Here is a 12,039-nt window from a genome sequence, read left to right as displayed (position 1 = left end):
TTTCATTTTTCCTCCTGACTTCAGTAAGGCATCTCATCTCACCCCAGACCTCAGCTACACCTCTGTCCTTGAGGTCTGGGACTATATGATCACCCTGCAGAGATATATTTCCATATTCTTCCATGATAGGTGAGGTCCATTTGCTTGTCTGCTCGTCTGTGTAGGCTGGGGTGGGTCTAACTCCTCTTCATATACAATTGTGGCAAATCATCATTTTTTAACCCTCAGTCAACCATCCTGCTTTCAGAGTTACCTGGTCATTTCAATTTCCAAGCTTTTCTACAGTTAATGCATGAATTAGATGAGTTCCTTTTGGTTTCCACTGAAAGGCGTTTAGAAATCACCCTTCCCCACTCTCTAGGTCACTTTTCATTTTTCTATCAGCTTTCCATCGTCTAAAGGCTGGGTAACATCTTCTAAATATTGTTGCCTGGTGTCCCACTTTTTTTTTTCTTGGGGGTTTATAGCTTTTTAAAAAACTTTTTCACCATCATTTTAGTGAAACGTTTGGAGAAAATGAACACAAACTGTATGTTCAATTATCCAAATTTAACTGGAAATCTGTGTCCATTTTATATTTAAAAGAAAACTCAGCTGAAAACTTATGTCCACACAAAAACCTACACTTGAATATTTTTAGCAGCTTTATTCATAATTACCAAAACTTGGAAGTAATCAAGATGTCCTTCAGTAGGTGAATGAATAAACTGTGGAATATTATTTACATACAATGGAATATTATCTAGCGCTAAAAAAACATGAGCTATCAAGCCATGAAAAGACATGGAGGAATATTAAATGAATATTACTAAGTGAAAGAAGTCAGTCTGAAAAGGCTACATACTGTATGATTCCAATTATGTGAAACTATATGACATTCTGGAAAAGGCAAAATTATGAGACAGTAAAAACATCAGTGGTTGCCGTGGGTTATGGGTAGGGGTGGGTTTGTGGGGGAGGGATGAATAACTGAAGCACAGAGGATTTTTAGGACAGTGAAAATATATCATATTGTTGGATACATATAATTATACATTTGTCCAAACCTATAGAATATATAAGACCAAGAATGAACCCTAAAGTAAACCACAGACTTTGGGTGATTATGATGTGCCAATGTAGGTTCATCAATTGTAACAAATGTACCACTCTGGCGGGGGATGTGGATGATGGAGGAGGCTGTGCATGTGTGGAGGCAGGGGGTACATGGGAAATCTATATAATTCTCCTCAATTTTGCTGTGAACCTTAAACTCTTACAAAACACCTTAATTTTTTTTAAAAAAGAAATCCCTACCTTCACTGTGTAAAACTCAAAAGAGGGCCCATGTTTCTCTCTTTTAGGCATAGATAAAACGTAACATTCATCACAGAAAAAATTCTTATGTCTGAGCCTACACCAGTTTTAAATTTCCTCATTGAGATCAGAGTTAGATGATCTCACGCAGAATGTTAAAGTATCTCCTCTCTAATGAAGCCTACTTCTCCATCTCCATCTTTTTTTTTTTTTTTTTGCTGTACGCGGCCTCTCACTGCTGTGGCCTCTCCCGTTGCGGAGCACAGGCTCCGGACACGCAGGCTCAGCGGCCATGGCTCATGGGCCCAGCCGCTCCGCGGCATGTGGGGTCTTCCCGGACCGGGGTACGAACCCGTGTCCCTGCATCGGCAGACGGACTCTCAACCACTGTGCCACCAGGGAAGCCCTGCATCTCCATCTTAATGGTTCTCATTCTTGCTCTACACACACGAAGAACACAGCCAAGTGTGAGGGACTTTTCACTGGCTCACTATCATACTATCCTTTAAAATGTTTTCTTTGTTCTAGATCTTAATACTACCTAAAAATATCTTTTCTCCTGCTTATCTGTTTTAGTGTCCTGTTGCTGTGGTAACAAATGAACACAAGCTTAGTGGCTTAAAACAACACAAATAGAGTTCTGTAGGTTAGAAGTTGGACACAGTTCTCATGAAGCTAAAATCAAGATGCCAGCAGGGCTGCATTCTTCTAGATGCTCTAGGAGAGAATCTGGTCCTAGTTTTTTGTTGTTGTATGTTTATTTTAAAGAAACTGATGTTTATTTTCAGTCAATCGTATTCCATTTTTCTGTGGAGGAGCCCGTGGATGAACAGCTTAAGACCACTTAGTGGTCATTCCTCCTACCAATTCAGTGTCCTGACCAGTGGGAGCTGCAGACCAGTCCCCAGTGGCAGGCTGAGCCCTGCAGTCTTCCCTAGGGAACTGGTGAATAGGCACAGAGGGCACCCGTACCTTCAGATGCAGGGTCTGTAACCTCAGATGGAGTGGCAGTAAATTCAGCGGCTGGAGTGTTATAAACACGCTTATAAACAGAGTGTTTCTTTTTTAGTGTACTACACATTCCAACAAATTGGAGCACTCTATTGCTAACAAAAGCCCCATTCTCTGTTTTTCTGCCTGTATGTTCACTGTTACTCTCACCCTGAAATTCCTCCTGGGTCACATCCTTTCCAGCAGCAGCCTACACTTCCTTTTCAATCTCTTCAGCATTCTGTACAAATAGAGATAAGGCATGACCTCTCATGGGTGCTCACGTGGTACCACACATGCACAGAACTTCCTGCGCCAGTGTCCACCACGTCCAACCCACTGTCGTTGCAGAGGATGGCATGTCCACATAGTGCAGAGAATGTTACACAGAGCCATGGCAGACAGGTTAGCATAAGATAGTTCTGTAAGAGGCTAGTGATCAGCCTTGGGGTCAATAACCACCAGAAGACGTGGTTCCTGGAAGGCTCCTTGGATCTGATTAAAGAAGGTTCCAGAAGCAAAGTGGCCAGCAATAAAAATGGCTCTGGTAGCAGCAGCAAACTTCAGCCCAGCCCTGTGGCTAGTGTTCCTGGAGGATATGACACTGGTATCAGCCAGATTTTCCATGGCAACAATGGTACAAGCAATCAGAAAAAGCTTCCCCCAGGTCCTCTTCAGATTTATGATGTAGATGTCATCACCTATTTCCTTTGTGGATGTATATTTATATGGAAGTCAACACTGGTGCCACCTAAGTACATTCCTGATGCAAGAAATTTGAGGACATCCTCCTCCTTCATTTGCAGGATAGCAAGGGCTCCAGACATTGTGAAAGTTTTCCTTTAAGTTATGATGTAAAACCAGGACATTTTCATATGAATCCCTGCTTGGGTAGCACAGAAAGGCTCAACAGGTTTTGTTTTGTTTTGTTTTAACATCTTTATTGGAGTATAATTGCTTTACAATGGTTAGTTTCTGTTTTATAAAAAAGTGAATCAGCTATACATAAACATATATCCCCATATCTCCTCACTCTTGCGTCTCCCTCCCACCCTCCCTATCCCACCCCTCTAGGTGGTCACAAAGCACCGAGCAGGTGGGGTTTGGACTACGATTTGTTTTCCGAGGAATGTGAATGGCTTTTGCCCCTCTCTCTTAGACTTTTGGCTCCTAAATGGATCTTTGCTTACCAGTCTGTGCCAGTCTCCAGTCCATTTTTCACACTCCGGTGGGATTCATCTCCGTGAAGCAACAATCGGATCATTCTACTTGCTTTAGCACAATCTTTCTGAACTTCAATCTCTTCAAAGAATAATTTCCCAGTTCTTCCTGACAGTTGTTCAAGGGTCAACAACTGGTCTGAATCTACCATTCCAAATCAGTTTCCCATGTTTCCTTTTTAGTGTACTACACATTTCAACAAATTGGAGCACTCTATCGCTAACAAAAGCCCCATTCTCTGTTTTTCTGCCTTTATGTTCACTGTTACTCTCACCCATAACATCCTTTTTCCTTGCCTTTCGCTCATCAATGCCCAACATTATTCATCATTCAAGACCCAGATCAAACGTATTCTCTTTAACTGAGTTCCTTCCTTTATCATCTCACTGGAAATTGAGATCCAGCCTTGACATTGGCAGAAATGTACAACCTTGAAGAAGGTAATTAGACTTCATCATGCTTCAGTTTCTTTATCTGTTAAATGTAATAAGTTATATCTATCTTTTGCATATTAAATTAAATAGTGTGTGTAAGCCATCACTCACAGTGCCTGACATATAAATATTTAATATGTGAGAGTGATTATTATTATTAATCTATACTTTTATATGACACTTATCAGTTTCTGCCTTGCAGTCTTTGAAGGTGGATTCCATATTTGCATCATGTGCATTTTTCATAACTCTTGTCAAAATATCTGACAAACAGTGTAAACAGTGAATAAAGTTGAATAAATAAATAAATCCTCCTAAACTTTATTACTAGGCTCCCCTGTGTCAAAGTGTACTGTATTATTTCCCTAGGGCTGCCATAACAGGTTACCGCGTACTGGGTGGCTTAAAGTAACAGAAACTGACCCTCTCACAGTGGAGGAGGCTAGCAGTCCAAACTCAAGGTGTCAGCAGGATTGGTTCCTTCTGTGAGGGGGAAATTGTCCCATATTTCTCCTAGTTTCTAGTGTTTGGTGGCAATTTTTATAGTTCCTTAGTGTGCAGATGTGTCCCTCAAATCTCTGCCTGTATCTTTACATTGCTTTTTTCTCTGTGTCTCCGTGTCCTCTCTTATTACAAAAAACTCAGTCATTGGATTTAGGGTTCACCCCAAATCCAGAATGATTTCATCTCAAGGCCCAAATAAGGTCACCTTCCAAAGTCTGGGTAGACAGGTTTTGTGGAAACACTGTTCAACACACAATGATTTCATCTCAAGGCCCAAATAAGGTCACCTTCCAAAGTTTGGGTAGACGAGTTTTGTGGAAACACTGTTCAACACACGACAAGTATGTACAAGGCTCCTTCCCATTTTCAACAAATTGTAATCAAGAACACAAATTCTAGCCTGACTGCTTAAGTCCAGGCCCTGTCCCACCGTTACTGGATTGTGGCTTTGGTTACATTACTTAACTATACCCAGTTTCAGTTTCTGCATGAGTGAAATAAGGATAAATAATAATATCTACCTTAAAGAGTTTCTATGTAGATTAAAAGACATAAGCCTTATAAAGGACTTAGTATAGCCCAGTTGTTATTAATCAGTCAATAAGTCTTGGTTTCTTCTTTTATTTATTTATTTATTTATTTTTATTGGGTAGGTCTGTCCACCTGGAAAGCTCACTTCCCCTCCCACTTTTTACTTGACTAACTCCTTCTAAATATTTGTGTCTCGGCTTAAGTGTCATTTCTTCAGGGAGGCATTCTCTGACGTCTCAATAGAATCTAATAGTCCTCAATCCCTTTTCTCATTCCTCATCACAATTGTGTAATGGCTGGTTAATGATTATGATCAAATAGTAATTGAATACACTTTAGCTAATTAACCTTTAGGGTCTGACTCCCCGTGGAGAACTCTCTTTAGTCTGATACGGACTCGGATTGCCTGGGATTGAATCCTGGCTCCTTCCCTCTTCCTCCTTGGGTGAGTTCCTTAATCTACTCAAGTCTCAGTTTCCTCATATGAAATGGCTGTAATAACATTACTTACATCAAGCAATTGTACGAATCAAATGAGATCCTGTATGTAAAACATACAGCTCACAGTGCCTGGTACATCCAAGTGCTTAAAAATGGCTATTTAGTATTAATAATTTTTTTCAGTTTCTGGCATCTAGTTGAGGAAGTGAATGAATTAATACTGAATGAATGAGCCAAGTTTTTGGCCAAATCTAGGAATACAACCTGTGCTGCAGAATAGTGTGGCAATTTAATATGCTCCTACGACCTCGTCCTCATTAGAGATTTCCTCTAACCACAGGAGCTAGAAAGCCCAATGGAAGAGGTGCCTAACACCTCTGACCCAAATAATTTCCTCTATTATAACCCTTACAATCCCATTAAAACCAGAATTTAAAACACAAAAGGTCCATAGAATCCAATTTGTTTCTAGCCCTAGGGTGGTCTTTTAGAGATGGACAAATACTTCTGGGAGGGCAGCGAAAAAGATCAGCTAAGGCAAGTCTGGGTCCTAAACAGGTGAAGTGTGTCTGGAGGCAACGATGCTTTAGTATGAGGAGGGATAGAAAGTCATCAGGACTTTGCAGCTTTTAATGTGATTCGCTACAGTCTAGGGGAAAAACAACACAATGCTATATGGACATTGAGAAAAGCAGCTTCAATATTTAAAAGAAAATTATTCACTATCCTAAGAATAAACTGGTGTTCTGGAATAGATATGTCCATTGGAAAGCAAGCAATATTTATTTCTGCATTGTCTACACAGCAGAAGAGACACAGCTTTGCAATCAGAATGAACTGGTTTGAAACTCTGGTGCAAATGTCACTTTCTTTTGAAAATGAGTCATGAATCACACAGGTTTTAAATTTACTTTGGGGTGGGGGGACCTGGCAGTTTGATCGCTGAAGTCATTTATATTTCCTTAAATAGAGGAAACTGAAACAATGACTTTTTTTTTTTTGGTTGAGACACATAATTTTAGAAATTAAAGATTATTTAGTTCAAAGATCTTAATTCACAAATGATAAAACTGAGGAGCAGAGAGATTAGGTGACTTGACTAGGGTCACACAGCAATTTGGTATTTTGGATTCAGAATTCAAAACTAAATCCTGATTCAAAACTAGATTCAAACTGATACCTGATGCCACAGGTTATCAGATCTCTTTCCCCCATGCTTGGCTCACCTACTAGAGGCAGCTGTTCCACTGAAGGATAAGATGCAGCACCATGCAAGTCCTGGACTAGAGGGGCATTGAAGATTTATTTCCTCTGCTCACTGAATTTCAAGTCCACACATTTTGTTTATATGGTGACCCAGGAAAGATGGAGTCTCTCTCTCTCTTTCAGTAACAAACTGTGCTTAATAACTGGGAAGGATATGTGAATACAGATAAAAACAATTTCATTTATAAATATACACTATATATTTTTAAATTATTTTTTATTTTTAAAGGATGCCCCTGACTTCCTTTGCTCCACCTCCCTTCTTGCTCCTCCCTCAAAAGAGACTTGATTCCCCAGATGAGATGTAAAACATCAGTTAGTCCACCTGTACTAATGGGTCAGGTGACTAGGTTAAAGCATCAAGCACCTCTTTGTGTTGTCCCTTTTATACCTCTTTCATTAATGCAACTGAGGGAGGATATTAAGGTTTGGCCTTCTTGTCTCTTCTGTTTTTCTTTCTTCATGTGTTTGTACAAAAGTTGGTACAGGGCTTCCCAGGTGGCACAGTGGTTGAGAGTCTGCCTGCCGATGCAGGGGACACGGGTCCGTGCCCCGGTCCGGGAAGATCCCACATGCCGCGGAGCGGCTAGACCCGTGAGCCATAGCCGCTGAGCCTGCGGTCCAGAGCCTGTGCTCCGCAACGGGAGAGGCCACAACAGTGAGAGGCCTGCGTACCGCAAAAAAAAAAAAAAAAAAAGTTGGTACAATTCCAATAACTAGATTGAGAGGAAAGGATAATTTCTCACTTAGTTCACAAGCTCCAGCTGCATGTTCCATCTCAGAGGTCTGCAGGGGTATACTTCTCATAAAACTTATAAGAATAATAAAACACAATAAAACTTATCATAAAGGAGTCTTTTGGTTCCTCTTTGGAATCCTTACATATAAAACCCCTTAGTGAGCTCACAGATGAGGAAAATCATGATTGTTAAGGCAAAATTAGGCATTTTGGGATCCTTCCATATATTTCCATCAAAATTCAACTCATTCATCTGCTCAAAAAATATTTAATAAGCATATGCTATGTATCAGACTATTTCAGACTCTGGGGATAAAGGGATGAACAAGACAATTTTCCATCCTAACGGAGTTTTGATTCTAGTTAGAAAGATAAAAACACATTGATATGCTATCCTACTTTCTAAAAGCATTACATATCATTGACCGTTTATCAAGCTCCAGACATTGTTTGAAATGCTTCATAAATTGTATTTCATTTCATCCTTATTGCAACCCTGTGAAGTAGGTATGTGATGTGATATGATACAATATAATATTTCATAGCAGAATAATGCAATATATTGCAGATAGAAAAGTAAAAATACCCAAGGTCCCACCATGCTGAAGTGTTTGAGGTAGAATCTAAACTCAGATTCATCTGAGCAAAGGTACACTTATTTGTACCTATGTTTTTCATCCCTTTATTTACCAATATTATTAATCAATCATAGTGTCTTGGGTGCTATGCTAATGACTAGAAATATAAAGAGGAATAAGACTGTCTTTACCATCAAGAAACATCCAGCTGGTAGAGGAAAGAGACATAAAAATAAACTTCTGTAATGATGAGTTATGGGAACTGAGGCAGAGGACTGTAGAAAAGGCAGCGGGAAACCGAAGAGAGAAAGATCTGTCCCATCCAGACACTGACGTAAGTTTCAGGAGATGGTGTTTGAGCTGCATCCATCACTATGTAGAATTCCCTTTCCCTTTTTCCACTTTTTTTTAGATTCTTTTACCATAAAGGTCATTACAGATTATTGAGTAGAGTTCCCTGTGCTATACAGTAGGCCCTTATTAGTTATCTATTTTATATATAGTAGTGTGTATATGTCAATCCCAATCCTCCAGTTTAATCCCTCCCCCCCTTTCCCCGCTGGTAACCATAAGATTGTTACCATAGCTTATGGTATTTGTTTTTCTCTTTCTGACTTACTCCACTCTGTATGACTCCACTCTGACTCCACTCCACTCTATGACTCTAGGTCCATCCACCTCTCTCAATTTCATTCATCCAACTCAATTTCATTTCTATTTATGGCTGAGTAATATTCCATTGTATACAGGTGCCACATCTTCTTTATCCATTCATCTGTCGATGGACACTTAGATTGCTTCCATGTCCTGGCTATTGTAAATAGTGCTGCAATGAACATTGTGATACATGACTCTTTTTGAATTATGGTTTTCTCAGGATATATGCCCAGTAGTGGGATTGCTGGGTCATATGGTAGTTCTATTTGTAGTTTTTTAAGGAACCTCCATACTGTTCTCCATAGTGGCTGTATCAATTTACATTCCCACCAACAGTGCAAGAGGGTTCCCTTTTCTCCACACCCTCTCCAGCATTTATTGTTTCTAGATTTTTTGATGATGGCCATTCTGACGGGTATGAGGCGATACCTCTTTGTGGTTTTGATTTGCATTTCTCTAATGATTAATGATGTTGAGCATCCTTTCATGTGTTTGTTGGCAATCTGTATATTTTCTTTGGAGAAATGTCTGTTTAGGTCTTCCACCCATTTTTGGATTAAATTACCATTTTCTCATTGTAAAATATATCAATCTCTAATACTACATCTTGCCTCACAATCTTCTTTTTCTGATATATGTATAAATCTGTTTTATTTTATTTCATTTACTTTAGTGTTTCCCTGGCATATCTTTTGTCCATTCTGTTACTTTCAACCTTTCTGTGTCCTTATATGGAATGTTTCAAAAGAAAGCTCTGGGACTTTACCAGGGCTACTCATTCTTGGCAGAACCTTAACTTAACTATTTTTCCTAAGCCCTAAGTCTGTTGAATGTTCAGCTTAACTTCTTTTCTTTTCAGCTATTATTTTTGCTTTTGGAATCTCCAATTTCCTCAAGAGGAAATAATCACCATAAACGCCTTAACTCCCTCAGGCTGTTTTTTTCTTTCCTAGCTACTGGTTCTGTAAGGCAAGTCCCCCTTCGCCTTGAAATTTTCTGAAGTTTTCAATTAATTTTTTAAACATTTTATCCAGCTTTTCTAGCTGTTCTCAGGGTTCAGTGGTCTGAATAAAACCCAGAATTTTATTATGGAAGTGTAATTTCTTGTTGCTGATTAAAAACAGGATGAATCTTACATGTTCCCATTAAGAATAATGTTTTCTGTATGCTTTTCATTAATTTTTCCTCTTAAATTGATTTTTTCTTCCTTTTCCTTTTCTTAAAAAAATTATATTGCTATTCTCTTCTTTTGATGCTTACTGTTTTTCTGTCTTTGTTCTTTTTAAGTAGCCCAATTAAAAGCTATACATTTTCCCTGAAAACCACCCACAAGAAGTATTTAGTGCACCCATAAAATTTCAGCTACACAGTATTTTCAATACCATGTAACTGAAATTATTTTCTAAATTCCATTTTATGATCTATGAGTTATTTCAAAATTTGTAATTTAATTTTCCTAGTTATCTTTTTATTATTGTTTTCTAGTTTCATTTTTATTGTGAACAGAGAAAATTATCTGATCAATTTTCCCCCACTGAAATTGCTGGGGTTTTTGGTTTGTTTGTTTGTTTGTTTGTTTTTAATGGCCTGGCATTTGGTCAGGTTTTGTAAATGTTTAGAATTTGCATGAAAAGAAATTCCTATTCTTCAGTTATTGAGTACAACATTTCATGAAGTTAAATTAAGGTTATTTTTTAATCACATTGTTCAAATGACCAATAGTTTATTTTTATTTAAATTTTTTTGTCCACATGGTAGTTTGTACTCTGTCAACTTGGTGAAGCTGCATTTACCACCATTTACCAAAAGACCACCAAGTCTTTTCCTTATATGGCATCAGGTTAGAGTTACAAAAGAGGCAGACAGAAGGGAAGCCACAGCTATTTCTTTCTGAGTGTCTTTGAAGCCAGTTTTGGGGAGGGACACACAGAAGGGGGTCCAGTGGGCTCTACTTGTCCATACTCTCTTCCACTCCACATCCAGATCTTTCTGGCCAGGAGTGGCCCTGAGCCCCCGAGTGAAGCTTGGCTGAAAGCTCAGAGCAGTAGCTACACAGGAGCCACAGCTTTCCACAGACTCCTTCCTGAGCTTTCCTCCCTAGTCTCACTACAGCACCTGGATGTTTGTGCACACTCCAATGTGTCCACACATGGTGGTGTTTCAGGAGAGCTAAATGGTACCTTTCTTCTGACCCTCCAAAATCTCCCTCCCAGACCATTACTTCCCAGTTCCTTCCACAATTTCAAAAGGCCTATCTCTATAACAAATCCTCTATTCTACAATATTCACAGTACTTTTGCTGTCCTGACTATATCCTGTCTGAGAATCTATTTGCATTTTTAAAACTTACAATGGGATGCATTTAATTTCTCACCAGTATGCAGTTTTATTTTCCTGAATATATTCGTAAAATATATTTAAAATAAAAATATATTGGTAAATATATTTAAAATAAAATATATTTAATCTTATCTCCCCTCTTTTAAAAAGTATTTTCTGTAGTCATTTTACGTAATTATTTTCTTAACTACACAGGCTTAGGGTTCTGAGGGTGTAAGATTTCAATTACTTCTACACACTGCAGGATTAGAACAGTTTGACAAATTTGGAAATCCTGAGTCTACATATTTCTCTGATAGGTTGGAATGATAAATAAATGTTTGAGAGTTATTCCAAAAAATACTTCTGGCTAGGGAATTTGGCATTTTTATGAAATTCTCATCAGTCTTATATCCCACCCCCCAAAGTAACCCTGAAGATTTTTAAAAGCTCCTCTCCAAGAGACTCTGTTCCTTGGGATATGGGATAGGACCAAGGGATATGCATATCTCACAAGCGGCCCAGATAATTCCAAGGAAGCTGGTTGTGGATTTCTTTTGGGGAAAGGCGGACCTAGAAAAAATTTTGGAAAATAACACACTATTTTTCTCCTTGGGCCTTTTCGTTCATTTTAATCACCTTTCAAAGTAGAAAAGATAAAAAGGCAAAACAACAAAAAATTACCACCTTCTCCATTTTTTCTGGACCATCTAGACTCCTTCTTCAAGGAATGTGCATCTCTAAATGTGACAAACATGTAATTTTGTGAATTAAACATATTATACGTAATGTATTTTAATATTTCTAGACAACAAAAAATGACCTCAAAACCTCTTAGAGCACTCAAATTCAGAAAAAGCAGATCAATATTTTACTGTAAGAATAAGTTGAGCTCATGTCAAAATGTAGTTTAAAATTAAGTATTACTTTATTCATTGTGCATATTTGAATCTCTTGAGATTTATAGAATTTATGTATATGTAACTTAAGATACTTTTCTTGTGTACCTGCATACCACCCTCCTTGCAAAAAAAAAAAAAAAAAAAAAATGGAAGAAAGAAAG

At 38.4% G+C, this 12,039-nt stretch overlaps 1 pseudogene; it reads right to left on the bottom strand.

Annotated features, from left to right (window-relative positions):
• Positions 1-2,130: 2,130 nt before the first annotated feature.
• Positions 2,131-3,113, bottom strand: LOC136126713 (small ribosomal subunit protein uS2-like; annotated as a pseudogene).
• Positions 3,114-12,039: the final 8,926 nt, after the last annotated feature.

This window comes from Phocoena phocoena, chromosome 8 (assembly GCF_963924675.1).
Source record: "Phocoena phocoena chromosome 8, mPhoPho1.1, whole genome shotgun sequence".
NCBI lineage: Eukaryota > Metazoa > Chordata > Mammalia > Artiodactyla > Phocoenidae > Phocoena > Phocoena phocoena.
This window is presented reverse-complemented; position numbering and strand designations above follow the sequence as displayed.